We start from the raw sequence: 18,851 nt of genomic DNA on the forward strand, positions 1-18,851 counted from the left end.
CTGATAGAAATTAATATTTTCAAAAACAATGTGGGGAATCAGAAACAAGTTGAGCCATTTTAAAGCCCGGCTACTAAGCTTGATAACACAAGCCCCTACCTGTAAACTTAAGATTCAGTTTTAAAACAATCTTTCAATCAAGCCCTTCATTAGAACATCAAATGGATTTTTCCATTATTCCTTGATCATTCTTCTAATGGATGATGGCAATGAGATGGTCAGATGATCTTTTAAGTTAAACATTGAAATCGTTCAATTCCATAGCATCTCTTGCTTTCTAAAACCATGCTCCAGGTGAGGCTCGAACTCACAACCTCGGCATTGCTCTGCTGCGTACTGCCTTATAAGTAGGGTTGGGAATCGTGAGAAATTTTCCGGTTCCGGTTCCGATTCCGGTTCTGCCAAACGATTCCGGTTCCGGTTCCCATTTAATTAAAAATATTAGTAAGAGAAAAATCCACAATCCTTTCTGTGTTTATTTCTTATAGTACTTGACAAATTAGTTTAACAGACTGGTAATGTAAACAAACTCAAAATATTATTAAGCAATCTTTGCAAAAAAAAAAAATATATATATATATATATAAAGGAAATTAAAAAATTCTGAATTCTCTATAATAATTTAGACCTCTCCTTTATTGTATCTCCAACAGTGAAGAATGCCCTCTCAGAAGGAGTAGAATATGCTTTAACACACATATGTGTGTAGAACAGATTATTTTTTAAAACGGTTTGAATGATTGATTCATTAAGACTACTTATTTCACTACTGGATAAATCGGCGCTCTAGCAGTTAATAAACAGAACTGCATGCGTCTTGCGGAAGAACATTGTTGCCGGAGCTACTTCTCTCTGTTTATGTCCATGACGAGTCACGCAGGCATTGGGCTACTCCGCAGCTGCGATCCGCCGGCCAGTCTAAACAAGAAGTCCGAGTATTAACGCTTATTACAGGCTTTACGTAGTGATTCAAGATAAGACAAAAACACGGTTTGAAAAAAAAACATTATGATGCACTCGCTCTTTGTATATATTTTGTAAATTCTGAACACAAAAAATATACGGACTGCATCTGTTTTGACCACTACCGTCAATGTTTACTCAAACTATAATCTCACTAATTCTGTAACGGAAATCATTTGAATATGTGAAACAAATAAATATCGAGACTGTGTGATTGTAAAGCAGTTTCATATCGACACCTGCTCTCTCTCTCTCAGCGCAAACAGATTTGAATGTAGGCTAGAGAGTGACTCGGCGGTCGGCGCGCGCAGCGTGCGTGTGTCTGTGTGTGACAAATGCAGCGCGTGTGAGAGCAAATCGCAACTTCAGTGGTGAAGTTTTTGTCATTTAGGAATAAGACGGCGTCTTCTACTCCCAGCACTTCACCCACATGATGATATCGCATCGGCATCAGAACCGTTTTCGGAACCGAAACTTAGGAATTTTGCACGGTTCCGGTATTTTTTCAAAAACACAACCGGTTCTGGAAAAGAACCGTTTCTCGGTTCCCAACCCTACTTATAAGTACCGCACGCTGACCGATTGCGCCACTGGAGCTCCTGACAAAAACTAATATTTTCAAAAAAAATGTGGGGAATCAGAAACAAGTTGAGCCATTTTAAAGCCCGGCTACTAAGCTTGATAACACAAGCCACTACCTGTAAACTTATGATTCAGTTTTAAAACAATCTTTCAATCTAGCCCTTCATTAGAACATCAAATGGATTTTTCCATTATTCCTTGATCATTCTTCTAATGGATGATGGCAATGAGATGGTCAGATGATCTTTTAAGTTAAACATTGAAGTCGTTCAATTCCATAGCATCTCTTGCTTTCTAAAACCATGCTCCAGGTGAGGCTCGAACTCACAACCTCGGCATTGCTCTGCTGCGTACTGCCTTATAAGTACCACGCGCTGACCGATTGCGCCACTGGAGCTCCTGATAGAAATTAATATTTTCAAAAACAATGTGAGGAATCAGAAACAAGTTGAGCCATTTTAAAGCACGGCTACCAAGCTTGATAACTCAAGCCCCTACCTGTAAACCTATGATTCAGTTTTAAAACAATCTTTCAGTCTAGCCCTTCATTAGAACATCAAATGTATTTTTCCATTATTCCTTGATCATTCTTCTAATGGATGATGGCAATGAGATGGTCAGATGATCTTTTAAGTTAAACATTGAAGTCGTTCAATTCAATAGCATCTCTTGCTTTCTAAAACCATGCTCCAGGTGAGGCTCGAACTCACAACCTCGGCATTGCTCTGCTGCGTACTGCCTTATAAGTACCCCGCGCTGACCGATTGCGCCACTGGAGCTTCTCATAAACAACTATATTATCAAATACAATGTGGGGAATCAGAAACAACTTGATCCATTTTAAAGCTTGGCTACCAAGATTGATAACTCAAGCCCCTACCTGTAAACCTATGATTCAGTTTTAAAACAATCTTTCAGTCTAGCCCTTCATTAGAACATCAAATGGATTTTTCCATTATTCCTTGATCATTCTTCTAATGGATGATGGCAATGAGATGGTCAGATGATCTTTTAAGTTAAACATTGAAGTCGTTCAATTCCATAGCATCTCTTGCTTTCTAAAACCATGCTCCAGGTGAGGCTCGAACTCACAACCTCGGCATTGCTCTGCTGCGTACTGCCTTATAAGTACCGCGCGCTGACCGATTGCGCCACTGGAGCTTCTGATCCAGGTTAGTATTTTCAAAAACAATGTGAGGAATCAGAAACAAGTTGAGCCATTTTAAAGCCCGGCTACTAAGCTTGATAACACAAGCCCCTACCTGTAAACTTATGATTCAGTTTTAAAACAATCTTTCAATCTAGCCCTTCATTAGAACATCAAATGGATTTTTCCATTATTCCTTGATCATTCTTCTAATGGATGATGGCAATGAGATCTTCGGATGATCTTTTAAGATAGACACTGAAATCTATCAATTTCATACCATGTCTTGCTTTCTAAAACCATGCTCCAGGTGAGGCTCGAACTCACAACCTCGGCATTGCTCTGCTGCGTACTGCCTTATAAGTACCGCGCGCTGACCGATTGCGCCACTGGAGCTCCTGACAAAAACTAATATTTTCAAAAAAAATGTGGGGAATCAGAAACAAGTTGAGCCATTTTAAAGCCCGGCTACTAAGCTTGATAACACAAGCCACTACCTGTAAACTTATGATTCAGTTTTAAAACAATCTTTCAATCTAGCCCTTCATTAGAACATCAAATTGATTTTTCCATTATTCCTTGATCATTCTTCTAATGGATGATGGCAATGAGATGGTCAGATGATCTTTTAAGTTAAACATTGAAGTCGTTCAATTCCATAGCATCTCTTGCTTTCTAAAACCATGCTCCAGGTGAGGCTCGAACTCACAACCTCGGCATTGCTCTGCTGCGTACTGCCTTATAAGTACCGCGCGCTGACCGATTGCGCCACTGGAGCTCCTGATAGAAATTAATATTTTCAAAAACAATGTGGGGAATCAGAAACAAGTTGAGCCATTTTAAAGTCCGGCTACTAAGCTTGATAACACAAGCCCCTACCTGTAAACTTATGATTCAGTTTTAAAACAATCTTTCAATCAAGCCCTTCATTAGAACATCAAATGGATTTTTCCATTATTCCTTGATCATTCTTCTAATGGATGATGGCAATGAGATGGTCAGATGATCTTTTAAGTTAAACATTGAAATCGTTCAATTCCATAGCATCTCTTGCTTTCTAAAACCATGCTCCAGGTGAGGCTCGAACTCACAACCTCGGCATTGCTCTGCTGCGTACTGCCTTATAAGTAGCGCGTGCTGACCGATTGCGCCACTGGAGCTTCTCATAAACAACTATATTATCAAATACAATGTGGGGAATCAGAAACAACTTGATCCATTTTAAAGCTTGGCTACCAAGATTGATAACTCAAGCCCCTACCTGTAAACCTATGATTCAGTTTTAAAACAATCTTTCAGTCTAGCCCTTCATTAGAACATCAAATGGATTTTTCCATTATTCCTTGATCATTCTTCTAATGGATGATGACAATGAGATGGTCAGATGATCTTTTAAGTTAAACATTGAAGTCGTTCAAATCCATAGCATCTCTTGCTTTCTAAAACCATGCTCCAGGTGAGGCTCGAACTCACAACCTCGGCATTGCTCTGCTGCGTACTGCCTTATAAGTACCGCGCGCTGACCGATTGCGCCACTGGAGCATCTCATAAACAACTATATTATCAAATACAATGTGGGGAATCAGAAACAACTTGATCCATTTTAAAGCTTGGCTACCAAGATTGATAACTCAAGCCCCTACCTGTAAACCTATGATTCAGTTTTAAAACAATCTTTCAGTCTAGCCCTTCATTAGAACATCAAATGGATTTTTCCATTATTCCTTGATCATTCTTCTAATGGATGATGGCAATGAGATGGTCAGATGATCTTTTAAGTTAAACATTGAAGTCGTTCAAATCCATAGCATCTCTTGCTTTCTAAAACCATGCTCCAGGTGAGGCTCGAACTCACAACCTCGGCATTGCTCTGCTGCGTACTGCCTTATAAGTACCGCGCGCTGACCGATTGCGCCACTGGAGCTCCTGACAGAAACTAATATTTTCAAAAAAAATGTGGGGAATCAGAAACAAGTTGAGCCATTTTAAAGCCCGGCTACTAAGCTTGATAACACAAGCCCCTACCTGTAAACTTATGATTCAGTTTTAAAACAATCTTTCAATCTAGCCCTTCATTAGAACATCAAATGGATTTTTCCATTATTCCTTGATCATTCTTCTAATGGATGATGGCAATGTGATCTTCGGATGATCTTTTAAGATAGACACTGAAATCTTTCAATTTCATACCATCTCTTGCTTTCTAAAAGCATGCTCCAGGTGAGGCTCAAACTCACAACCTCGGCATTGCTCTGCTGCGTACTGCCTTATAAGTACCGCGCGCTGACCGATTGTGCCAGTGGAGCTTCTGATACAGATTAATATTTTCAAAAACAATGTGAGGAATCAGAAACAAGTTGAGCCATTTTAAAGCACGGCTACCAAGCTTGATAACTCAAGCCCCTACCTGTAAACCTATGATTCTGTTTTAAAACAATCTTTCAATCTAGCCCTTCATTAGAACATCAAATGGATTTTTCCATTATTCCTTGATCATTCTTCTAATGGATGATGGCAATGTGATCTTCGGATGATCTTTTAAGATAGACACTGAAATCTTTCAATTTCATACCATCTCTTGCTTTCTAAAACCATGCTCCAGGTGAGGCTCGAACTCACAATCTCGGCATTGCTCTGCTGCGTACTGCCTTATAAGTACCGCGCGCTGACCGATTGCGCCACTGGAGCTTCTCATAAACAACTATATTATCAAATACAATGTGGGGAATCAGAAACAACTTGATCCATTTTAAAGCTTGGCTACCAAGATTGATAACTCAAGCCCCTACCTGTAAACCTATGATTCAGTTTTAAAACAATCTTTCAGTCTAGCCCTTCATTAGAACATCAAATGGATTTTTCCATTATTCCTTGATCATTCTTCTAATGGATGATGGCAATGTGATCTTCGGATGATCTTTTAAGATAGACACTGAAATCTTTCAATTTCATACCATCTCTTGCTTTCTAAAACCATGCTCCAGGTGAGGCTCGAACTCACAACCTCGGCATTGCTCTGCTGCGTACTGCCTTATAAGTACCGCGCGCTGACCGATTGCGCCACTGGAGCTCCTGACAGAAACTAATATTTTCAAAAAAAATGTGGGGAATCAGAAACAAGTTGAGCCATTTTAAAGCCCGGCTACTAAGCTTGATAACACAAGCCCCTACCTGTAAACTTATGATTCAGTTTTAAAACAATCTTTCAATCTAGCCCTTCATTAGAACATCAAATGGATTTTTCCATTATTCCTTGATCATTCTTCTAATGGATGATGGCAATGAGATCTTCGGATGATCTTTTAAGATAGACACTGAAATCTATCAATTTCATACCATGTCTTGCTTTCTAAAACCATGCTCCAGGTGAGGTTTGAACTCACAACCTCGGCATTGCTCTGCTGCGTACTGCCTTATAAGTACCGCGCGCTGACCGATTGCGCCACTGGAGCTCCTGACAAAAACTAATATTTTCAAAAAAAATGTGGGGAATCAGAAACAAGTTGAGCCATTTTAAAGCCCGGCTACTAAGCTTGATAACACAAGCCACTACCTGTAAACTTATGATTCAGTTTTAAAACAATCTTTCAATCTAGCCCTTCATTAGAACATCAAATGGATTTTTCCATTATTCCTTGATCATTCTTCTAATGGATGATGGCAATGAGATGGTCAGATGATCTTTTAAGTTAAACATTGAAGTCGTTCAATTCCATAGCATCTCTTGCTTTCTAAAACCATGCTCCAGGTGAGGCTCGAACTCACAACCTCGGCATTGCTCTGCTGCGTACTGCCTTATAAGTACCGCGCGCTGACCGATTGCGCCACTGGAGCATCTCATAAACAACTATATTATCAAATACAATGTGGGGAATCAGAAACAACTTGATCCATTTTAAAGCTTGGCTACCAAGATTGATAACTCAAGCCCCTACCTGTAAACCTATGATTCAGTTTTAAAACAATCTTTCAGTCTAGCCCTTCATTAGAACATCAAATGGATTTTTCCATTATTCCTTGATCATTCTTCTAATGGATGATGACAATGAGATGGTCAGATGATCTTTTAAGTTAAACATTGAAGTCGTTCAAATCCATAGCATCTCTTGCTTTCTAAAACCATGCTCCAGGTGAGGCTCGAACTCACAACCTCGGCATTGCTCTGCTGCGTACTGCCTTATAAGTACCGCGCGCTGACCGATTGCGCCACTGGAGCATCTCATAAACAACTATATTATCAAATACAATGTGGGGAATCAGAAACAACTTGATCCATTTTAAAGCTTGGCTACCAAGATTGATAACTCAAGCCCCTACCTGTAAACCTATGATTCAGTTTTAAAACAATCTTTCAGTCTAGCCCTTCATTAGAACATCAAATGGATTTTTCCATTATTCCTTGATCATTCTTCTAATGGATGATGGCAATGAGATGGTCAGATGATCTTTTAAGTTAAACATTGAAGTCGTTCAATTCCATAGCATCTCTTGCTTTCTAAAACCATGCTCCAGGTGAGGCTCGAACTCACAACCTCGGCATTGCTCTGCTGCGTACTGCCTTATAAGTACCGCGCGCTGACCGATTGCGCCACTGGAGCTCCTGACAGAAACTAATATTTTCAAAAAAAATGTGGGGAATCAGAAACAAGTTGAGCCATTTTAAAGCCCGGCTACTAAGCTTGATAACACAAGCCCCTACCTGTAAACTTATGATTCAGTTTTAAAACAATCTTTCAATCTAGCCCTTCATTAGAACATCAAATGGATTTTTCCATTATTCCTTGATCATTCTTCTAATGGATGATGGCAATGTGATCTTCGGATGATCTTTTAAGATAGACACTGAAATCTTTCAATTTCATACCATCTCTTGCTTTCTAAAAGCATGCTCCAGGTGAGGCTCAAACTCACAACCTCGGCATTGCTCTGCTGCGTACTGCCTTATAAGTACCGCGCGCTGACCGATTGTGCCAGTGGAGCTTCTGATACAGATTAATATTTTCAAAAACAATGTGAGGAATCAGAAACAAGTTGAGCCATTTTAAAGCACGGCTACCAAGCTTGATAACTCAAGCCCCTACCTGTAAACCTATGATTCTGTTTTAAAACAATCTTTCAATCTAGCCCTTCATTAGAACATCAAATGGATTTTTCCATTATTCCTTGATCATTCTTCTAATGGATGATGGCAATGTGATCTTCGGATGATCTTTTAAGATAGACACTGAAATCTTTCAATTTCATACCATCTCTTGCTTTCTAAAACCATGCTCCAGGTGAGGCTCGAACTCACAACCTCGGCATTGCTCTGCTGCGTACTGCCTTATAAGTACCGCGCGCTGACCGATTGCGCCACTGGAGCTTCTCATAAACAACTATATTATCAAATACAATGTGGGGAATCAGAAACAACTTGATCCATTTTAAAGCTTGGCTACCAAGATTGATAACTCAAGCCCCTACCTGTAAACCTATGATTCAGTTTTAAAACAATCTTTCAGTCTAGCCCTTCATTAGAACATCAAATGGATTTTTCCATTATTCCTTGATCATTCTTCTAATGGATGATGGCAATGTGATCTTCGGATGATCTTTTAAGATAGACACTGAAATCTTTCAATTTCATACCATCTCTTGCTTTCTAAAACCATGCTCCAGGTGAGGCTCGAACTCACAACCTCGGCATTGCTCTGCTGCGTACTGCCTTATAAGTACCGCGCGCTGACCGATTGCGCCACTGGAGCTCCTGATAGAAGTTAATATTTTCAAAAACAATGTGAGGAATCAGAAACAAGTTGAGCATTTTAAAGCCCGGCTACTAAGCTTGATAACACAAGCCCCTACCTGTAAACCTATGATTCAGTTTTAAAATAATCTTTCAATCTAGCCCTTCATTAGAACATCAAATGGATTTTTCCATTATTCCTTGATCATTCTTCTAATGGATGATGGCAATGTGATCTTCGGATGATCTTTTAAGATAGACACTGAAATCTTTCAATTTCATACCATCTCTTGCTTTCTAAAACCATGCTCCAGGTGAGGCTCGAACTCACAACCTCGGCATTGCTCTGCTGCGTACTGCCTTATAAGTACCGCGCGCTGACCGATTGCGCCACTGGAGCTTCTGATCCAGATTAGTATTTTCAAAAACAATGTGAGGAATCAGAAAGAAGTTGAGCCATTTTAAAGCCCGGCTACTAAGCTTGATAACACAAGCCCCTACCTGTAAACCTATGATTCAGTTTTAAAATAATCTTTCAATCTAGCCCTTCATTAGAACATCAAATGGATTTTTCCATTATTCCTTGATCATTCTGCTAATAGATGATGGCAATGAGATGGTCAGATGATCTTTTAAGATAAACATTGAAATCGTTCAATTCCATAGCATCTCTTGCTTTCTAAAACCATGCTCCAGGTGAGGCTCGAACTCACAACCTCGGCATTGCTCTGCTGCGTACTGCCTTATAAGTACCGCGCGCTGACCGATTGCGCCACTGGAGCTCCTGATAGAAATTAATATTTTCAAAAACAATGTGGGGAATCAGAAACAAGTTGAGCCATTTTAAAGCCCGGCTACTAAGCTTGATAACACAAGCCCCTACCTGTAAACTTAAGATTCAGTTTTAAAACAATCTTTCAATCAAGCCCTTCATTAGAACATCAAATGGATTTTTCCATTATTCCTTGATCATTCTTCTAATGGATGATGGCAATGAGATGGTCAGATGATCTTTTAAGTTAAACATTGAAATCGTTCAATTCCATAGCATCTCTTGCTTTCTAAAACCATGCTCCAGGTGAGGCTCGAACTCACAACCTCGGCATTGCTCTGCTGCGTACTGCCTTATAAGTACCGCGCGCTGACCGATTGCGCCACTGGAGCTCCTGATAGAAATTAATATTTTCAAAAACAATGTGGGGAATCAGAAACAAGTTGAGCCATTTTAAAGCCCGGCTACTAAGCTTGATAACACAAGCCCCTACCTGTAAACTTATGATTCAGTTTTAAAACAATCTTTCAATCTAGCCCTTCATTAGAACATCAAATGGATTTTTCCATTATTCCTTGATCATTCTTCTAATGGATGATGGCAATGTGATCTTCGGATGATCTTTTAAGATAGACACTGAAATCTTTCAATTTCATACCATCTCTTGCTTTCTAAAAGCATGCTCCAGGTGAGGCTCAAACTCACAACCTCGGCATTGCTCTGCTGCGTACTGCCTTATAAGTACCGCGCGCTGACCGATTGCGCCAGTGGAGCTTCTGATACAGATTAATATTTTCAAAAACAATGTGAGGAATCAGAAACAAGTTGAGCCATTTTAAAGCACGGCTACCAAGCTTGATAACTCAAGCCCCTACCTGTAAACCTATGATTCAGTTTTAAAACAATCTTTCAGTCTAGCCCTTCATTAGAACATCAAATGTATTTTTCCATTATTCCTTGATCATTCTTCTAATGGATGATGGCAATGAGATGGTCAGATGATCTTTTAAGTTAAACATTGAAGTCGTTCAATTCAATAGCATCTCTTGCTTTCTAAAACCATGCTCCAGGTGAGGCTCGAACTCACAACCTCGGCAATGCTCTGCTGCGTACTGCCTTATAAGTACCGCGCGCTGACCGATTGCGCCACTGGAGCTTCTGCTCCAGGTTAGTATTTTCAAAAACAATGTGAGGAATCAGAAACAAGTTGAGCCATTTTAAAGCCCGGCTACTAAGCTTGATAACACAAGCCCCTACCAGTAAACTTATGATTCAGTTTTAAAACAATCTTTCAATCTAGCCCTTCATTAGAACATCAAATGGATTTTTCCATTATTCCTTGATCATTCTTCTAATGGATGATGGCAATGAGATCTTCGGATGATCTTTTAAGATAGACACTGAAATCTATCAATTTCATACCATGTCTTGCTTTCTAAAACCATGCTCCAGGTGAGGCTCGAACTCACAACCTCGGCATTGCTCTGCTGCGTACTGCCTTATAAGTACCGCGCGCTGACCGATTGCGCCACTGGAGCTTCTCATAAACAACTATATTATCAAATACAATGTGGGGAATCAGAAACAACTTGATCCATTTTAAAGCTTGGCTACCAAGATTGATAACTCAAGCCCCTACCTGTAAACCTATGATTCAGTTTTAAAACAATCTTTCAGTCTAGCCCTTCATTAGAACATCAAATGGATTTTTCCATTATTCCTTGATCATTCTTCTAATGGATGATGACAATGAGATGGTCAGATGATCTTTTAAGTTAAACATTGAAGTCGTTCAAATCCATAGCATCTCTTGCTTTCTAAAACCATGCTCCAGGTGAGGCTCGAACTCACAACCTCGGCATTGCTCTGCTGCGTACTGCCTTATAAGTACCCCGCGCTGACCGATTGCGCCACTGGAGCTTCTCATAAACAACTATATTATCAAATACAATGTGGGGAATCAGAAACAACTTGATCCATTTTAAAGCTTGGCTACCAAGATTGATAACTCAAGCCCCTACCTGTAAACTTATGATTCAGTTTTAAAACAATCTTTCAATCAAGCCCTTCATTAGAACATCAAATGGATTTTTCCATTATTCCTTGATCATTCTTCTAATGGATGATGGCAATGTGATCTTCGGATGATCTTTTAAGATAGACACTGAAATCTTTCAATTTCATACCATCTCTTGCTTTCTAAAAGCATGCTCCAGGTGAGGCTCAAACTCACAACCTCGGCATTGCTCTGCTGCGTACTGCCTTATAAGTACCGCGCGCTGACCGATTGTGCCAGTGGAGCTTCTGATACAGATTAATATTTTCAAAAACAATGTGAGGAATCAGAAACAAGTTGAGCCATTTTAAAGCACGGCTACCAAGCTTGATAACTCAAGCCCCTACCTGTAAACCTATGATTCTGTTTTAAAACAATCTTTCAATCTAGCCCTTCATTAGAACATCAAATGGATTTTTCCATTATTCCTTGATCATTCTTCTAATGGATGATGGCAATGTGATCTTCGGATGATCTTTTAAGATAGACACTGAAATCTTTCAATTTCATACCATCTCTTGCTTTCTAAAACCATGCTCCAGGTGAGGCTCGAACTCACAACCTCGGCATTGCTCTGCTGCGTACTGCCTTATAAGTACCGCGCGCTGACCGATTGCGCCACTGGAGCTTCTCATAAACAACTATATTATCAAATACAATGTGGGGAATCAGAAACAACTTGATCCATTTTAAAGCTTGGCTACCAAGATTGATAACTCAAGCCCCTACCTGTAAACCTATGATTCAGTTTTAAAACAATCTTTCAGTCTAGCCCTTCATTAGAACATCAAATGGATTTTTCCATTATTCCTTGATCATTCTTCTAATGGATGATGGCAATGTGATCTTCGGATGATCTTTTAAGATAGACACTGAAATCTTTCAATTTCATACCATCTCTTGCTTTCTAAAACCATGCTCCAGGTGAGGCTCGAACTCACAACCTCGGCATTGCTCTGCTGCGTACTGCCTTATAAGTACCGCGCGCTGACCGATTGCGCCACTGGAGCTCCTGATAGAAGTTAATATTTTCAAAAACAATGTGAGGAATCAGAAACAAGTTGAGCATTTTAAAGCCCGGCTACTAAGCTTGATAACACAAGCCCCTACCTGTAAACCTATGATTCAGTTTTAAAATAATCTTTCAATCTAGCCCTTCATTAGAACATCAAATGGATTTTTCCATTATTCCTTGATCATTCTTCTAATGGATGATGGCAATGTGATCTTCGGATGATCTTTTAAGATAGACACTGAAATCTTTCAATTTCATACCATCTCTTGCTTTCTAAAACCATGCTCCAGGTGAGGCTCGAACTCACAACCTCGGCATTGCTCTGCTGCGTACTGCCTTATAAGTACCGCGCGCTGACCGATTGCGCCACTGGAGCTTCTGATCCAGATTAGTATTTTCAAAAACAATGTGAGGAATCAGAAAGAAGTTGAGCCATTTTAAAGCCCGGCTACTAAGCTTGATAACACAAGCCCCTACCTGTAAACCTATGATTCAGTTTTAAAATAATCTTTCAATCTAGCCCTTCATTAGAACATCAAATGGATTTTTCCATTATTCCTTGATCATTCTGCTAATAGATGATGGCAATGAGATGGTCAGATGATCTTTTAAGATAAACATTGAAATCGTTCAATTCCATAGCATCTCTTGCTTTCTAAAACCATGCTCCAGGTGAGGCTCGAACTCACAACCTCGGCATTGCTCTGCTGCGTACTGCCTTATAAGTACCGCGCGCTGACCGATTGCGCCACTGGAGCTCCTGATAGAAATTAATATTTTCAAAAACAATGTGGGGAATCAGAAACAAGTTGAGCCATTTTAAAGCCCGGCTACTAAGCTTGATAACACAAGCCCCTACCTGTAAACTTAAGATTCAGTTTTAAAACAATCTTTCAATCAAGCCCTTCATTAGAACATCAAATGGATTTTTCCATTATTCCTTGATCATTCTTCTAATGGATGATGGCAATGAGATGGTCAGATGATCTTTTAAGTTAAACATTGAAATCGTTCAATTCCATAGCATCTCTTGCTTTCTAAAACCATGCTCCAGGTGAGGCTCGAACTCACAACCTCGGCATTGCTCTGCTGCGTACTGCCTTATAAGTACCGCGCGCTGACCGATTGCGCCACTGGAGCTCCTGATAGAAATTAATATTTTCAAAAACAATGTGGGGAATCAGAAACAAGTTGAGCCATTTTAAAGCCCGGCTACTAAGCTTGATAACACAAGCCCCTACCTGTAAACTTATGATTCAGTTTTAAAACAATCTTTCAATCTAGCCCTTCATTAGAACATCAAATGGATTTTTCCATTATTCCTTGATCATTCTTCTAATGGATGATGGCAATGTGATCTTCGGATGATCTTTTAAGATAGACACTGAAATCTTTCAATTTCATACCATCTCTTGCTTTCTAAAAGCATGCTCCAGGTGAGGCTCAAACTCACAACCTCGGCATTGCTCTGCTGCGTACTGCCTTATAAGTACCGCGCGCTGACCGATTGCGCCAGTGGAGCTTCTGATACAGATTAATATTTTCAAAAACAATGTGAGGAATCAGAAACAAGTTGAGCCATTTTAAAGCACGGCTACCAAGCTTGATAACTCAAGCCCCTACCTGTAAACCTATGATTCAGTTTTAAAACAATCTTTCAGTCTAGCCCTTCATTAGAACATCAAATGTATTTTTCCATTATTCCTTGATCATTCTTCTAATGGATGATGGCAATGAGATGGTCAGATGATCTTTTAAGTTAAACATTGAAGTCGTTCAATTCAATAGCATCTCTTGCTTTCTAAAACCATGCTCCAGGTGAGGCTCGAACTCACAACCTCGGCAATGCTCTGCTGCGTACTGCCTTATAAGTACCGCGCGCTGACCGATTGCGCCACTGGAGCTTCTGCTCCAGGTTAGTATTTTCAAAAACAATGTGAGGAATCAGAAACAAGTTGAGCCATTTTAAAGCCCGGCTACTAAGCTTGATAACACAAGCCCCTACCAGTAAACTTATGATTCAGTTTTAAAACAATCTTTCAATCTAGCCCTTCATTAGAACATCAAATGGATTTTTCCATTATTCCTTGATCATTCTTCTAATGGATGATGGCAATGAGATCTTCGGATGATCTTTTAAGATAGACACTGAAATCTATCAATTTCATACCATGTCTTGCTTTCTAAAACCATGCTCCAGGTGAGGCTCGAACTCACAACCTCGGCATTGCTCTGCTGCGTACTGCCTTATAAGTACCGCGCGCTGACCGATTGCGCCACTGGAGCTTCTCATAAACAACTATATTATCAAATACAATGTGGGGAATCAGAAACAACTTGATCCATTTTAAAGCTTGGCTACCAAGATTGATAACTCAAGCCCCTACCTGTAAACCTATGATTCAGTTTTAAAACAATCTTTCAGTCTAGCCCTTCATTAGAACATCAAATGGATTTTTCCATTATTCCTTGATCATTCTTCTAATGGATGATGACAATGAGATGGTCAGATGATCTTTTAAGTTAAACATTGAAGTCGTTCAAATCCATAGCATCTCTTGCTTTCTAAAACCATGCTCCAGGTGAGGCTCGAACTCACAACCTCGGCATTGCTCTGCTGCGTACTGCCTTATAAGTACCGCGCGCTGACCGATTGCGCCACTGGAGCATCTCATAAACAACTATATTATCAAATACAATGTGGGGAATCAGAAACAACTTGATCCATTTTAAAGCTTGGCTACCAAGATTGATAACTCAAGCCCCTACCTGTAAACCTATGATTCAGTTTTAAAACAATCTTTCAGTCTAGCCCTTCATTAGAACATCAAATGGATTTTTCCATTATTCCTTGATCATTCTTCTAATGGATGATGGCAATGAGATGGTCAGATGATCTTTTAAGTTAAACATTGAAGTCGTTCAATTCCATAGCATCTCTTGCTTTCTAAAACCATGCTCCAGGTGAGGCTCGAACTCACAACCTCGGCATTGCTCTGCTGCATACTGCCTTATAAGTACCGCGCGCTGACCGATTGCGCCACTGGAGCTCCTGATAGAAATTAATATTTTCAAAAACAATGTGGGGAATCAGAAACAAGTTGAGCCATTTTAAAGCCCGGCTACTAAGCTTGATAACACAAGCCCCTACCTGTAAACTTATGATTCAGTTTTAAAACAATCTTTCAATCTAGCCCTTCATTAGAACATCAAATGGATTTTTCCATTATTCCTTGATCATTCTTCTAATGGATGATGGCAATGAGATGGTCAGATGATCTTTTAAGTTAAAAATTGAAATCGTTCAATTCCATACCTTCTCTTGCTTTCTAAAACCATGCTCCAGGTGAGGCTCGAACTCACAACCTCGGCATTGCTCTGCTGCGTACTGCCTTATAAGTACCGCGCGCTGACCGATTGCGCCACTGGAGCTTCTCATAAACAACTATATTATCAAATACAATGTGGGGAATCAGAAACAACTTGATCCATTTTAAAGCTTGGCTACCAAGATTGATAACTCAAGCCCCTACCTGTAAACTTATGATTCAGTTTTAAAACAATCTTTCAATCAAGCCCTTCATTAGAACATCAAATGGATTTTTCCATTATTCCTTGATCATTCTTCTAATGGATGATGGCAATGAGATGGTCAGATGATCTTTTAAGTTAAACATTGAAATCGTTCAATTCCATAGCATCTCTTGCTTTCTAAAACCATGCTCCAGGTGAGGCTCGAACTCACAACCTCGGCATTGCTCTGCTGCGTACTGCCTTATAAGTACCGCGCGCTGACCGATTGCGCCACTGGAGCTCATGACAAAAACTAATATTTTCAAAAAAAATTTGGGGAATCAGAAACAAGTTGAGCCATTTTAAAGCCCGGCTACTAAGCTTGATAACACAAGCCCCTACCTGTAAACTTATGATTCAGTTTTAAAACAATCTTTCAATCTAGCCCTTCATTAGAACATCAAATGGATTTTTCCATTATTCCTTGATCATTCTTCTAATGGATAATGGCAATGTGATCTTCGGATGATCTTTTAAGATAGACACTGAAATCTTTCAGTTTCATACCATCTCTTGCTTTCTAAAAGCATGCTCCAGGTGAGGCTCAAACTCACAACCTCGGCATTGCTCTGCTGCGTACTGCCTTATAAGTACTGCACGCTGACCGATTGCGCCAGTGGAGCTTCTGATACAGATTAATATTTTCAAAAACAATGTGAGGAATCAGAAACAAGTTGAGCCATTTTAAAGCACGGCTACCAAGCTTGATAACTCAAGCCCCTACCTGTAAACCTATGATTCAGTTTTAAAACAATCTTTCAATCTAGCCCTTCATTAGAACATCAAATGGATTTTTCCATTATTCCTTGATCATTCTTCTAATGGATGATGGCAATGTGATCTTCGGATGATCTTTTAAGATAGACACTGAAATCTTTCAGTTTCATACCATCTCTTGCTTTCTAAAACCATGCTCCAGGTGAGGCTCGAACTCACAACCTCGGCATTGCTCTGCTGCGTACTGCCTTATAAGTACCGCGCGCTGACCGATTGCGCCACTGGAGCTTCTCATAAACAACTATATTATCAAATACAATGTGGGGAATCAGAAACAACTTGATCCATTTTAAAGCCCGGCTACTACGCTTGATAACAAAAGCCCCTACCTGTAAACTTATGATTCAGTTTTAAAACAATCTTTCAATCTAGCCCTTCATTAGAACATCAAATGGATTTTTCCATTATTCCTTGATCATTCTTCTAATGGATGATGGCAATGAGATGGTCAGATGATCTTTTAAGTTAAACATTGAAGTCGTTCAAATCCATAGCATCTCTTGCTTTCTAAAACCATGCTCCAGGTGAGGCTCGAACTCACAACCTCGGCATTGCTCTGCTGCGTACTGCCTTATAAGTACCGCGCGCTGACCGATTGCGCCACTGGAGCTTCTGATCCAGATTAGTATTTTCAAAAACAATGTGAGGAATCAGAAAGAAGTTGAGCCATTTTAAAGCCCGGCTACTAAGCTTGATAACACAAGCCCCTACCTGTAAACCTATGATTCAGTTTTAAAATAATCTTTCAATCTAGCCCTTCATTAGAACATCAAATGGATTTTTCCATTATTCCTTGATCATTCTGCTAATAGATGATGGCAATGAGATGGTCAGATGATCTTTTAAGATAAACATTGAAATCGTTCAATTCCATAGCATCTCTTGCTTTCTAAAACCATGCTCCAGGTGAGGCTCGAACTCACAACCTCGGCATTGCTCTGCTGCGTACTGCCTTATAAGTACCGCGCGCTGACCGATTGCGCCACTGGAGCTCCTGATAGAAATTAATATTTTCAAAAACAATGTGGGGAATCAGAAACAAGTTGAGCCATTTTAAAGCCCGGCTACTAAGCTTGATAACACAAGCCCCTACCTGTAAACTTAAGATTCAGTTTTAAAACAATCTTTCAATCAAGCCCTTCATTAGAACATCAAATGGATTTTTCCATTATTCCTTGATCATTCTTCTAATGGATGATGGCAATGAGATGGTCAGATGATCTTTTAAGTTAAACATTGAAATCGTTCAATTCCATAGCATCTCTTGCTTTCTAAAACCATGCTCCAGGTGAGGCTCGAACTCACAACCTCGGCATTGCTCTGCTGCGTACTGCCTTATAAGTACCGCGCGCTGACCGATTGCGCCACTGGAGCTCCTGATAGAAATTAATATTTTCAAAAACAATGTGGGGAATCAGAAACAAGTTGAGCCATTTTAAAGCCCGGCTACTAAGCTTGATAACACAAGCCCCTACCTGTAAACTTATGATTCAGTTTTAAAACAATCTTTCAATCTAGCCCTTCATTAGAACATCAAATGGATTTTTCCATTATTCCTTGATCATTCTTCTAATGGATGATGGCAATGTGATCTTCGGATGATCTTTTAAGATAGACACTGAAATCTTTCAATTTCATACCATCTCTTGCTTTCTAAAAGCATGCTCCAGGTGAGGCTCAAACTCACAACCTCGGCATTGCTCTGCTGCGTACTGCCTTATAAGTACCGCGCGCTGACCGATTGCGCCAGTGGAGCTTCTGATACAGATTAATATTTTCAAAAACAATGTGAGGAATCAGAAACAAGTTGAGCCATTTTAAAGCACGGCTACCAAGCTTGATAACTCAAGCCCCTACCTGTAAACCTATGATTCAGTTTTAAAACAATCTTTCAGTCTAGCCCTTCATTAGAACATCAAATGTATTTTTCCATTATTCCTTGATCATTCTTCTAATGGATGATGGCAATGAGATGGTCAGATGATCTTTTAAGTTAAACATTGAAGTCGTTCAATTCAATAGCATCTCTTGCTTTCTAAAACCATGCTCCAGGTGAGGCTCGAACTCACAACCTCGGCAATGCTCTGCTGCGTACTGCCTTATAAGTACCGCGCGCTGACCGATTGCGCCACTGGAGCTTCTGCTCCAGGTTAGTATTTTCAAAAACAATGTGAGGAATCAGAAACAAGTTGAGCCATTTTAAAGCCCGGCTACTAAGCTTGATAACACAAGCCCCTACCA

General features: G+C 39.8%; 41 non-coding genes across 41 annotated transcripts; all 41 read right to left on the reverse strand.

The window, feature by feature from the left end:
* Positions 1 to 1,848: 1,848 nt before the first annotated feature.
* trnai-uau (transfer RNA isoleucine (anticodon UAU)) lies at positions 1,849 to 1,942 on the reverse strand. Its single transcript has 2 exons — positions 1,905 to 1,942; positions 1,849 to 1,884 (listed from the first exon to the last, which is right to left on the reverse strand). It is a non-coding gene; the product is annotated as a tRNA-Ile (tRNA).
* Positions 1,943 to 2,230: 288 nt separating this feature from the next.
* Positions 2,231 to 2,324, reverse strand: trnai-uau (transfer RNA isoleucine (anticodon UAU)). Its single transcript has 2 exons — positions 2,287 to 2,324; positions 2,231 to 2,266 (listed from the first exon to the last, which is right to left on the reverse strand). It is a non-coding gene; the product is annotated as a tRNA-Ile (tRNA).
* Positions 2,325 to 2,612: 288 nt separating this feature from the next.
* On the reverse strand, positions 2,613 to 2,706 carry trnai-uau (transfer RNA isoleucine (anticodon UAU)). The gene is made up of 2 exons: positions 2,669 to 2,706; positions 2,613 to 2,648 (listed from the first exon to the last, which is right to left on the reverse strand). It is a non-coding gene; the product is annotated as a tRNA-Ile (tRNA).
* A 288-nt stretch (positions 2,707 to 2,994) lies between these two features.
* Positions 2,995 to 3,088, reverse strand: trnai-uau (transfer RNA isoleucine (anticodon UAU)). Its single transcript has 2 exons — positions 3,051 to 3,088; positions 2,995 to 3,030 (listed from the first exon to the last, which is right to left on the reverse strand). It is a non-coding gene; the product is annotated as a tRNA-Ile (tRNA).
* A 288-nt stretch (positions 3,089 to 3,376) lies between these two features.
* trnai-uau (transfer RNA isoleucine (anticodon UAU)) lies at positions 3,377 to 3,470 on the reverse strand. The gene is made up of 2 exons: positions 3,433 to 3,470; positions 3,377 to 3,412 (listed from the first exon to the last, which is right to left on the reverse strand). It is a non-coding gene; the product is annotated as a tRNA-Ile (tRNA).
* Positions 3,471 to 3,758: 288 nt separating this feature from the next.
* On the reverse strand, positions 3,759 to 3,852 carry trnai-uau (transfer RNA isoleucine (anticodon UAU)). The gene is made up of 2 exons: positions 3,815 to 3,852; positions 3,759 to 3,794 (listed from the first exon to the last, which is right to left on the reverse strand). It is a non-coding gene; the product is annotated as a tRNA-Ile (tRNA).
* Positions 3,853 to 4,140: 288 nt separating this feature from the next.
* Positions 4,141 to 4,234, reverse strand: trnai-uau (transfer RNA isoleucine (anticodon UAU)). Its single transcript has 2 exons — positions 4,197 to 4,234; positions 4,141 to 4,176 (listed from the first exon to the last, which is right to left on the reverse strand). It is a non-coding gene; the product is annotated as a tRNA-Ile (tRNA).
* Positions 4,235 to 4,522: 288 nt separating this feature from the next.
* Positions 4,523 to 4,616, reverse strand: trnai-uau (transfer RNA isoleucine (anticodon UAU)). Its single transcript has 2 exons — positions 4,579 to 4,616; positions 4,523 to 4,558 (listed from the first exon to the last, which is right to left on the reverse strand). It is a non-coding gene; the product is annotated as a tRNA-Ile (tRNA).
* Positions 4,617 to 5,286: 670 nt separating this feature from the next.
* Positions 5,287 to 5,380, reverse strand: trnai-uau (transfer RNA isoleucine (anticodon UAU)). Its single transcript has 2 exons — positions 5,343 to 5,380; positions 5,287 to 5,322 (listed from the first exon to the last, which is right to left on the reverse strand). It is a non-coding gene; the product is annotated as a tRNA-Ile (tRNA).
* Positions 5,381 to 5,668: 288 nt separating this feature from the next.
* Positions 5,669 to 5,762, reverse strand: trnai-uau (transfer RNA isoleucine (anticodon UAU)). The gene is made up of 2 exons: positions 5,725 to 5,762; positions 5,669 to 5,704 (listed from the first exon to the last, which is right to left on the reverse strand). It is a non-coding gene; the product is annotated as a tRNA-Ile (tRNA).
* Positions 5,763 to 6,050: 288 nt separating this feature from the next.
* trnai-uau (transfer RNA isoleucine (anticodon UAU)) lies at positions 6,051 to 6,144 on the reverse strand. Its single transcript has 2 exons — positions 6,107 to 6,144; positions 6,051 to 6,086 (listed from the first exon to the last, which is right to left on the reverse strand). It is a non-coding gene; the product is annotated as a tRNA-Ile (tRNA).
* Positions 6,145 to 6,432: 288 nt separating this feature from the next.
* trnai-uau (transfer RNA isoleucine (anticodon UAU)) lies at positions 6,433 to 6,526 on the reverse strand. The gene is made up of 2 exons: positions 6,489 to 6,526; positions 6,433 to 6,468 (listed from the first exon to the last, which is right to left on the reverse strand). It is a non-coding gene; the product is annotated as a tRNA-Ile (tRNA).
* A 288-nt stretch (positions 6,527 to 6,814) lies between these two features.
* trnai-uau (transfer RNA isoleucine (anticodon UAU)) lies at positions 6,815 to 6,908 on the reverse strand. The gene is made up of 2 exons: positions 6,871 to 6,908; positions 6,815 to 6,850 (listed from the first exon to the last, which is right to left on the reverse strand). It is a non-coding gene; the product is annotated as a tRNA-Ile (tRNA).
* A 288-nt stretch (positions 6,909 to 7,196) lies between these two features.
* On the reverse strand, positions 7,197 to 7,290 carry trnai-uau (transfer RNA isoleucine (anticodon UAU)). Its single transcript has 2 exons — positions 7,253 to 7,290; positions 7,197 to 7,232 (listed from the first exon to the last, which is right to left on the reverse strand). It is a non-coding gene; the product is annotated as a tRNA-Ile (tRNA).
* A 670-nt stretch (positions 7,291 to 7,960) lies between these two features.
* Positions 7,961 to 8,054, reverse strand: trnai-uau (transfer RNA isoleucine (anticodon UAU)). Its single transcript has 2 exons — positions 8,017 to 8,054; positions 7,961 to 7,996 (listed from the first exon to the last, which is right to left on the reverse strand). It is a non-coding gene; the product is annotated as a tRNA-Ile (tRNA).
* Positions 8,055 to 8,342: 288 nt separating this feature from the next.
* Positions 8,343 to 8,436, reverse strand: trnai-uau (transfer RNA isoleucine (anticodon UAU)). The gene is made up of 2 exons: positions 8,399 to 8,436; positions 8,343 to 8,378 (listed from the first exon to the last, which is right to left on the reverse strand). It is a non-coding gene; the product is annotated as a tRNA-Ile (tRNA).
* A 287-nt stretch (positions 8,437 to 8,723) lies between these two features.
* Positions 8,724 to 8,817, reverse strand: trnai-uau (transfer RNA isoleucine (anticodon UAU)). The gene is made up of 2 exons: positions 8,780 to 8,817; positions 8,724 to 8,759 (listed from the first exon to the last, which is right to left on the reverse strand). It is a non-coding gene; the product is annotated as a tRNA-Ile (tRNA).
* Positions 8,818 to 9,105: 288 nt separating this feature from the next.
* trnai-uau (transfer RNA isoleucine (anticodon UAU)) lies at positions 9,106 to 9,199 on the reverse strand. Its single transcript has 2 exons — positions 9,162 to 9,199; positions 9,106 to 9,141 (listed from the first exon to the last, which is right to left on the reverse strand). It is a non-coding gene; the product is annotated as a tRNA-Ile (tRNA).
* Positions 9,200 to 9,487: 288 nt separating this feature from the next.
* trnai-uau (transfer RNA isoleucine (anticodon UAU)) lies at positions 9,488 to 9,581 on the reverse strand. The gene is made up of 2 exons: positions 9,544 to 9,581; positions 9,488 to 9,523 (listed from the first exon to the last, which is right to left on the reverse strand). It is a non-coding gene; the product is annotated as a tRNA-Ile (tRNA).
* Positions 9,582 to 9,869: 288 nt separating this feature from the next.
* On the reverse strand, positions 9,870 to 9,963 carry trnai-uau (transfer RNA isoleucine (anticodon UAU)). Its single transcript has 2 exons — positions 9,926 to 9,963; positions 9,870 to 9,905 (listed from the first exon to the last, which is right to left on the reverse strand). It is a non-coding gene; the product is annotated as a tRNA-Ile (tRNA).
* A 288-nt stretch (positions 9,964 to 10,251) lies between these two features.
* Positions 10,252 to 10,345, reverse strand: trnai-uau (transfer RNA isoleucine (anticodon UAU)). The gene is made up of 2 exons: positions 10,308 to 10,345; positions 10,252 to 10,287 (listed from the first exon to the last, which is right to left on the reverse strand). It is a non-coding gene; the product is annotated as a tRNA-Ile (tRNA).
* A 288-nt stretch (positions 10,346 to 10,633) lies between these two features.
* trnai-uau (transfer RNA isoleucine (anticodon UAU)) lies at positions 10,634 to 10,727 on the reverse strand. The gene is made up of 2 exons: positions 10,690 to 10,727; positions 10,634 to 10,669 (listed from the first exon to the last, which is right to left on the reverse strand). It is a non-coding gene; the product is annotated as a tRNA-Ile (tRNA).
* Positions 10,728 to 11,015: 288 nt separating this feature from the next.
* Positions 11,016 to 11,109, reverse strand: trnai-uau (transfer RNA isoleucine (anticodon UAU)). The gene is made up of 2 exons: positions 11,072 to 11,109; positions 11,016 to 11,051 (listed from the first exon to the last, which is right to left on the reverse strand). It is a non-coding gene; the product is annotated as a tRNA-Ile (tRNA).
* Positions 11,110 to 11,779: 670 nt separating this feature from the next.
* On the reverse strand, positions 11,780 to 11,873 carry trnai-uau (transfer RNA isoleucine (anticodon UAU)). The gene is made up of 2 exons: positions 11,836 to 11,873; positions 11,780 to 11,815 (listed from the first exon to the last, which is right to left on the reverse strand). It is a non-coding gene; the product is annotated as a tRNA-Ile (tRNA).
* A 288-nt stretch (positions 11,874 to 12,161) lies between these two features.
* trnai-uau (transfer RNA isoleucine (anticodon UAU)) lies at positions 12,162 to 12,255 on the reverse strand. The gene is made up of 2 exons: positions 12,218 to 12,255; positions 12,162 to 12,197 (listed from the first exon to the last, which is right to left on the reverse strand). It is a non-coding gene; the product is annotated as a tRNA-Ile (tRNA).
* A 287-nt stretch (positions 12,256 to 12,542) lies between these two features.
* trnai-uau (transfer RNA isoleucine (anticodon UAU)) lies at positions 12,543 to 12,636 on the reverse strand. The gene is made up of 2 exons: positions 12,599 to 12,636; positions 12,543 to 12,578 (listed from the first exon to the last, which is right to left on the reverse strand). It is a non-coding gene; the product is annotated as a tRNA-Ile (tRNA).
* A 288-nt stretch (positions 12,637 to 12,924) lies between these two features.
* On the reverse strand, positions 12,925 to 13,018 carry trnai-uau (transfer RNA isoleucine (anticodon UAU)). The gene is made up of 2 exons: positions 12,981 to 13,018; positions 12,925 to 12,960 (listed from the first exon to the last, which is right to left on the reverse strand). It is a non-coding gene; the product is annotated as a tRNA-Ile (tRNA).
* A 288-nt stretch (positions 13,019 to 13,306) lies between these two features.
* On the reverse strand, positions 13,307 to 13,400 carry trnai-uau (transfer RNA isoleucine (anticodon UAU)). The gene is made up of 2 exons: positions 13,363 to 13,400; positions 13,307 to 13,342 (listed from the first exon to the last, which is right to left on the reverse strand). It is a non-coding gene; the product is annotated as a tRNA-Ile (tRNA).
* A 288-nt stretch (positions 13,401 to 13,688) lies between these two features.
* Positions 13,689 to 13,782, reverse strand: trnai-uau (transfer RNA isoleucine (anticodon UAU)). Its single transcript has 2 exons — positions 13,745 to 13,782; positions 13,689 to 13,724 (listed from the first exon to the last, which is right to left on the reverse strand). It is a non-coding gene; the product is annotated as a tRNA-Ile (tRNA).
* Positions 13,783 to 14,070: 288 nt separating this feature from the next.
* On the reverse strand, positions 14,071 to 14,164 carry trnai-uau (transfer RNA isoleucine (anticodon UAU)). The gene is made up of 2 exons: positions 14,127 to 14,164; positions 14,071 to 14,106 (listed from the first exon to the last, which is right to left on the reverse strand). It is a non-coding gene; the product is annotated as a tRNA-Ile (tRNA).
* Positions 14,165 to 14,452: 288 nt separating this feature from the next.
* On the reverse strand, positions 14,453 to 14,546 carry trnai-uau (transfer RNA isoleucine (anticodon UAU)). The gene is made up of 2 exons: positions 14,509 to 14,546; positions 14,453 to 14,488 (listed from the first exon to the last, which is right to left on the reverse strand). It is a non-coding gene; the product is annotated as a tRNA-Ile (tRNA).
* Positions 14,547 to 14,834: 288 nt separating this feature from the next.
* Positions 14,835 to 14,928, reverse strand: trnai-uau (transfer RNA isoleucine (anticodon UAU)). Its single transcript has 2 exons — positions 14,891 to 14,928; positions 14,835 to 14,870 (listed from the first exon to the last, which is right to left on the reverse strand). It is a non-coding gene; the product is annotated as a tRNA-Ile (tRNA).
* A 288-nt stretch (positions 14,929 to 15,216) lies between these two features.
* Positions 15,217 to 15,310, reverse strand: trnai-uau (transfer RNA isoleucine (anticodon UAU)). Its single transcript has 2 exons — positions 15,273 to 15,310; positions 15,217 to 15,252 (listed from the first exon to the last, which is right to left on the reverse strand). It is a non-coding gene; the product is annotated as a tRNA-Ile (tRNA).
* Positions 15,311 to 15,598: 288 nt separating this feature from the next.
* trnai-uau (transfer RNA isoleucine (anticodon UAU)) lies at positions 15,599 to 15,692 on the reverse strand. Its single transcript has 2 exons — positions 15,655 to 15,692; positions 15,599 to 15,634 (listed from the first exon to the last, which is right to left on the reverse strand). It is a non-coding gene; the product is annotated as a tRNA-Ile (tRNA).
* Positions 15,693 to 15,980: 288 nt separating this feature from the next.
* trnai-uau (transfer RNA isoleucine (anticodon UAU)) lies at positions 15,981 to 16,074 on the reverse strand. The gene is made up of 2 exons: positions 16,037 to 16,074; positions 15,981 to 16,016 (listed from the first exon to the last, which is right to left on the reverse strand). It is a non-coding gene; the product is annotated as a tRNA-Ile (tRNA).
* Positions 16,075 to 16,744: 670 nt separating this feature from the next.
* Positions 16,745 to 16,838, reverse strand: trnai-uau (transfer RNA isoleucine (anticodon UAU)). The gene is made up of 2 exons: positions 16,801 to 16,838; positions 16,745 to 16,780 (listed from the first exon to the last, which is right to left on the reverse strand). It is a non-coding gene; the product is annotated as a tRNA-Ile (tRNA).
* Positions 16,839 to 17,126: 288 nt separating this feature from the next.
* Positions 17,127 to 17,220, reverse strand: trnai-uau (transfer RNA isoleucine (anticodon UAU)). The gene is made up of 2 exons: positions 17,183 to 17,220; positions 17,127 to 17,162 (listed from the first exon to the last, which is right to left on the reverse strand). It is a non-coding gene; the product is annotated as a tRNA-Ile (tRNA).
* Positions 17,221 to 17,508: 288 nt separating this feature from the next.
* On the reverse strand, positions 17,509 to 17,602 carry trnai-uau (transfer RNA isoleucine (anticodon UAU)). The gene is made up of 2 exons: positions 17,565 to 17,602; positions 17,509 to 17,544 (listed from the first exon to the last, which is right to left on the reverse strand). It is a non-coding gene; the product is annotated as a tRNA-Ile (tRNA).
* A 288-nt stretch (positions 17,603 to 17,890) lies between these two features.
* Positions 17,891 to 17,984, reverse strand: trnai-uau (transfer RNA isoleucine (anticodon UAU)). Its single transcript has 2 exons — positions 17,947 to 17,984; positions 17,891 to 17,926 (listed from the first exon to the last, which is right to left on the reverse strand). It is a non-coding gene; the product is annotated as a tRNA-Ile (tRNA).
* Positions 17,985 to 18,272: 288 nt separating this feature from the next.
* Positions 18,273 to 18,366, reverse strand: trnai-uau (transfer RNA isoleucine (anticodon UAU)). The gene is made up of 2 exons: positions 18,329 to 18,366; positions 18,273 to 18,308 (listed from the first exon to the last, which is right to left on the reverse strand). It is a non-coding gene; the product is annotated as a tRNA-Ile (tRNA).
* A 288-nt stretch (positions 18,367 to 18,654) lies between these two features.
* trnai-uau (transfer RNA isoleucine (anticodon UAU)) lies at positions 18,655 to 18,748 on the reverse strand. The gene is made up of 2 exons: positions 18,711 to 18,748; positions 18,655 to 18,690 (listed from the first exon to the last, which is right to left on the reverse strand). It is a non-coding gene; the product is annotated as a tRNA-Ile (tRNA).
* Between the last annotated feature and the right edge of the window lie 103 nt (positions 18,749 to 18,851).

The sequence above is a fragment of the Pimephales promelas genome, chromosome 20 (genome assembly GCF_988280905.1).
Source record: "Pimephales promelas chromosome 20, fPimPro1.hap1.1, whole genome shotgun sequence".
In the NCBI taxonomy this organism is placed as follows: domain Eukaryota; kingdom Metazoa; phylum Chordata; class Actinopteri; order Cypriniformes; family Leuciscidae; genus Pimephales; species Pimephales promelas.